At 34.7% G+C, this 6,000-nt stretch overlaps 1 long non-coding RNA gene across 1 annotated transcript; it reads right to left on the bottom strand.

The window, feature by feature from the left end:
- Positions 1-1,720: 1,720 nt before the first annotated feature.
- On the bottom strand, positions 1,721-3,467 carry LOC134286252 (uncharacterized). The gene is made up of 2 exons (XR_009996875.1): positions 2,803-3,467; positions 1,721-2,681 (listed from the first exon to the last, which is right to left on the bottom strand). It is a non-coding gene; the product is annotated as an uncharacterized LOC134286252 (long non-coding RNA).
- Between the last annotated feature and the right edge of the window lie 2,533 nt (positions 3,468-6,000).

Genomic DNA, 6,000 nt, shown 5'->3' on the forward strand with positions numbered 1-6,000 from the left:
CATCTTCAACCAAGTGCTCCCATTTTCTTCCTATCGAAATCAAAGCGCTATTTGTATCGTTTTTTAGAAGTGATGACAAAAAGAACGGAAACCATCGGTGCTTACATCGTCGTTTTTTAAGGATGACCAAAGGGCTGAAAAAGGGCGCTCATACCATATATGAAATGCGGAATACAAAAAAGATACTCCAATATACATAAGCTGCGGCGATAAGCGGGCACCGTTAAGTGTAACCCTTTCCGATGTTCTCTCATCGTTGTCAAATGTTAATATTCTTTGAAATTAACGTTGAAATGCGAATATTCTTTGTTTTTAACATTATTTAACGAAATTTCATTATGATACCGTCGTTGGGGATGACAATGGTTCAGAGGGGCGAGTTTGGGTCAAAACATTATCTGAAATATCTTATCAAATATTGCGAATATCGGATCAAAAATTGTATAGTGTCATCCTCGAAGTTGCCACCAATTCCTGTCGAAAAATTGTGTTTCTAGATCAACTCGGGTCTGGGACCATTTGGGCAGGAGCACCTATTTTGGGCACTTGCTGGTAGAACTCAGTCAATTTTGAACCGATTGACTTGATTTTTGAGACACGATTCATGTTTAATTTGATTTTTAGGATGACTAAAGGTTATGATTAATGATTAAAAATGGCTCATTGATTAAAAATCATGATTTATCAATCACAAAAACTTGGAATGATTCAAATATATTTGTTGTTTAAAAATGCACGAATTCGGATTCCAGGATAAACTGATACGATTAATGTAGGCGACGATGGATCAAGTGATGTGCGTAGTTCGAGTACAGGTATACCTCGATTTAGTGGACATTTCAGTTTTTGAAATGTCTATAAAATCGAATTTTACATAAAATCGAAGCAAATTTTTTTTATTTTATTTTTATTTAAATTTTATATCAAAACATATAAAAATTTCATGAAAACTGAGTTTTCGATAAAAGGCTCGGAGTTTTTTGCATATATTAGTAATTCTCGCCAAATAACGAATAAATCACTATCTCGCTATTTTGTTACGATCGAAATCTTTTGCCTTCAAACTATGTATGGTTGATGGAAAAGCCAATATTTTCAACCTGGACAAACACAATAACGCTATTTGCATAAATGTCCCAAAAAAATGAAAAAAAAAACAGAAATTCAATCAGGGGTTCTTTTGAAAATGTCTCTGAGGATTTATTTACTCTGGAATTTGTTTACGAATTGCTTCATAAATTCCTCCCTGTCCAAGAGTGATGGGTTTGACGATGACTTATCAAGCGTCGTCATATGTATAGTGAAAATGTGTTTAAATAATTTCAATTTTAGTCTTTTATAATTATAGATTAGCTAAATTAAATATAGTAACGAAAATTAGTGAAATAGTAAATGGAATAGTATTTGAAAGTAACTAGGTTTTGAATTAAAGCATGTCTTTACAAAATTAAACTAAAATAGAATCTGAATAATCATACGATTGCTTTATTGACTTTAATTTAAACGCTTGATTTGTCATGCCTCCAGCATACGCTTAATCGCTGTCGCATGATCTAACAACAGTTGATTACGCGCAGTGCTGGGGGGACCGACAGGGCTTATTACCAGTCTATACTAACCCTCTAACTATTAACAAGACTGGGAAGCCAACGATCACTCATTGCACTTTTGATAGTAGTATTAGTAGTAGTAGTTAGTAGTAGTAGTAAGAGTAGTAGTAATAGTAATAGTAGCAGCATTTTATTAACAAGTTGATTCGTACTATTCTTTTTCACTTCTTCGAAATTATTTTTATAGCAACTATAAACTCAGGAGTGGATAGCATAACGACATTGATTGCAGCAGGGTCCAACCTTATTATGTAATGCAAGAGTGCATATGGGATGTCTCTGCATTACTTATATCTTCTAATTAAGACAGGGCAGGGTGATAAGAAAATCGCATTCGTGAATGAACAATTTAGAATCTAAATTTTAGATGTTGAATGCTGTTCACTCAAGAAGTTCACTGGTGCAGGTAGAAAAAAAAAAAACTTTTGAATCTCTCTATTTCTTCTATTTCTTAGCATAGTAACAAGAAACTATATTTAAAACTGAATATAAATTATGCTCTCTATGATGCTCAACAATGCTATAAACAGACTACTAAAATTTCCGGGCCGCCATTTTGTGAAGTTTGGCGGCCCACTGTCTTCTTGTCATTTCAGGTTCGTTTTCTACAACGCGTGGCTACAAAGAGTGAACAATACCATCGTCTAGGGGGCATTTTGGAGCTAAATTCGGTGAATCTGTTCCATTATATTTACGCTGTCATTATTTTAAATTCACCATGGATAGTTGCGGCCTTTTTTTGCATGCATATTGTTATGCATCTGTTTGTGCACATTTATTGTTACCCATCTTTCGTGTATTTACTCAACTAGCACTGTAAAGTTCGTCACTTCGAGTGTCGGCCTAAATTCTTAGTATTCATTTCATTAAAACTACTATTGTTGTACAGTCCACATATTTGATGTTGCCACTATGGGAGAGCACGTTGAGCACCGGTTTGTCCACATCTGCTAGAGCTTTTGGCTGGGAGTGGGTCTGGTTTGCAGGTTTAGCGGGGGCCTACCACAATTTGGGAGTGTGAGGGGGGGGATCTCTGCATTGAACTCACTACTCATCAATTCCGTGGGGTATCTAGAAGACAATTGACGATAAGATTGGAAAAAAGCTTGCAGTTGGGAACTAGACTAAAATAGTGGCCGATAGGAAACAACGCGCTAGACAGCATTATTATTCATTTTTTTTTAATATTTACCCATAGGCTTTTCGCCGGTTGGCAGTATAATATTTAGCTGTGTACGAAGATACGGATTAGTTGGTGTACAGATGACAGGGTTCTCACGGGAAGTGCTTCAAGCGAGGCTTACATAACAACTGACAATAAAGAAACCTATTTTCCTTGACTTTCTACGCAATGGACATCTGACCGAACACACGTGTTTTCGTTAATCTCCTAGGCATTATTAGTGTATGACGGAACAACTAGCAGGACACAGTTCCAGACGTCTCTTTTTAATAACGATATTCAGCATATTTCCAATAAAACTACACTTCAATAAAGCAAAGACTAAAGCTGCTATGATAGAACAGATCAGAATGACTTAATTGACTTATTGACTACATATTGGAGATCTACTTCGAATAACTGACAAATTGACAAGAACCTAACTAAATACATGGACCATACTACAAAAAAAAAACAATTGACAAAAAGAAAAAAGGGGAAACTTTTATTAAAACTATTTTTGTTCAACGCAGGCCAAAACAGTGTCGACTTGGGCCACGATATGCCTACGTACTTCTGTGTGTTGAAACAAAAATAGAGGCTCATAGAAGCAAACGTAGGGAAAGGGTGCGGTGTTAGAACATAAGCACAGTGTGCTACCGCCGTAATCACTATGAAAAAAAAAAAAAAAAAGAATTGCTTCATAAATTCCTCCAGGGATTCCATCTGAAATTCCTCAAGCAATTCCTTCGAAAATTTAGAGATTCGTGGCAAGCACCTGATAGAACGTGATTACTGGTTGTGCTGTATTTGCCGAAAGATCTTTCTGTATGAGAAGAGTAGGCCTGTGCCGCTATCTACTCGGCCGCCTTTTATTGCAATTCTGAAGTGTTAAATAAGATTAAGTGAACCCAGAATTTTCGGCCTCCGAATAAAACCCACCACCTCAAATCAACATGTTACAGAATATTTCAGAAAATCCTCCATGTTTTTCTTTAGAAGAGTCACAAAGCATTATTTAACGAAATTTGACAAGAATTGCTTCACCAATTCCTACATGATTGTTCACAAACCATTTCAGAAATTGTTTGAGAAATTCGCCCAGGGATTACTTCAGAAATTCCTCCAGTTATTTATTTATAAATTTCTGTAGGCATTCGTTCGGAGATTATTTTTTTAATTTCTTTGGAAAATCTACCAAAAATTTCTTCAGAAATTCTTGTAAAACATCTTTCTATTTTTGTTTGCGGAAACTTGTCCAAGTATTCGGCCAAAAAATCCTTCACGGATTTTTTCAAAAAATCTTCTAGGATTCATTTGGAAATTCTCATCAGAGATTTGTTTAGAAATTCCTTCTATTCTATAAATTTCACAAAGAATTCTCCAATGCATCTTTCATGATTTGCTTCTGAAATTCCTCCATTCTTTTCCAAAAAATATTCATGACTTTGAGTAAAAATTCCTCTACGGATTTATACAAAAATCATTACAGAGAATCCTTCAGAAATATCTTTAGACATTTGTTCGGAAATTTATCCTGAGATTCCTTTAATAAAATTTTCAATGATGCCTTCAGAAACTATTTTTCAGAAAATGTTTTAAGAGTTTCTTAAAAAATTTGAACTGGGGTTACTTTGGAAATTCTTCAATGGATTTCACCAGAAATTCTCACAGCAACTTCCAATTTCTACAGAAATTCCACTAGTCACAAGTGATTTCTCCAGAAGTTTCAGAATGAGTTATGTATTATTTGTAGGAATTCCTCCAGGGATTTTCTTCAGAAAATCCTTCAGAGATTTACCTTTTAAGATTTTTTTCCGAAAAAACCTCCGAAAATTAAGCATTAGGCATTCTCTAAAACGAACCCCCAAGGATTTTTTTTCAAAATATTCTCCGGGGTTTGCTTTAAAAATTGCTCCAGGGATTTTTTTAATTTGAATTTCTGTCTGAAAAACTTCCTGGGATTTCTCTAGAAATTCATCCAGGGACTCAATAAAAAATGTGAGGTCCATTCGGGAAATTTGTTATAATTTCGACTAATAATAATAATAATAATAATAAATTTCTTCAAAAATATCTAGATTTCTTTACAAATTTCTCCATTTCTTTGAAAAAATTTTTCACAGATAATTTTTCAATAATTTTTTCATGGACCCTTGCAGAAATCCATCCTGGGATTCGTTTAAAAAATATTTCACGAGTTCCTGCAAAAAATCTTTGGAAGCTGCCCATAGACTTACTTCAAAAATTCATCCTGCAAATCCGAAAGAAATTCAGTAGTTTTTTTTCACAAAATCTTCTAGGGATTCCTCTAGTCTTTAGAATGTTATTTAGAAATCTTGAATAGAGATTCCTTCAGAATTTTTTGAAGCTTTCATCTAGAAAACCTTCCTTAAAGTTTCTCAAAAAGATTCCATGAACTTTTAGAATATGATTCACGGATAAATTAAGAATCAGAAACTCAAAACTTCTTTAAAAAATTTCCGAAGCTTTCGAAAGAACTGTCTTCATGGATTGCTTTAGAAATTCTACGAGAGATAATTGTTATTAAGGATTCCCAAATTTATTCACATCCCTGTAGATATTGCTTCAAGATATTTCATTTCTAGAAATTGCTCCAAGGATTGCTTCAGAAATTTTTCTTCAGATTTCGCAGATCTCTACGGAGGATTTCTATGGAAAGGCTGGAAGACAGGGATTCCTTGTAAAGTTGTTCTATGGATTCTTTTAGAAGTTGTTCCAGCAGTTCCTTCAAGAATTGCCAAGCGGTTCTTTCAAAGATTCCTCCATGAATTTATCCTTGGTAATGTACGAGGGACGCTGAAATCCGGGAACCTTGAACAACTAGCTCTGATTCTACCATGACAGCTCTAAAATTAATTTATCACACATCTTGTCAGTAATCAGCCGAAGCATTAAAATGACCTTTTTATAGAATTTGCTACAAATTTTGGAATGCAATCCGCGGGCATCTACCGAAAATATCATAATACAATTCTCGGTGAGGAAGCCATAAGAAATGTTGAAAATGTTTGTTAGAAAACATTGAGGGAAAATCTGGCGAATGAGCAGTTTGCATGCATCCGCCAAAAATGTTGTCATTGCTAAGGGATCTGTTAAAAATATCACCAGAAAATCACTCCATATAGGGTAATTGTTCCCATCGTTGTGGTAGTACCTAATGTTGCAGTAATGGCCAATTGAGCACTTTTTCGACTGAAATGTTAC

This window comes from Aedes albopictus, chromosome 2, assembly GCF_035046485.1.
Source record: "Aedes albopictus strain Foshan chromosome 2, AalbF5, whole genome shotgun sequence".
NCBI classification, from domain to species: Eukaryota; Metazoa; Arthropoda; class Insecta; order Diptera; family Culicidae; genus Aedes; species Aedes albopictus.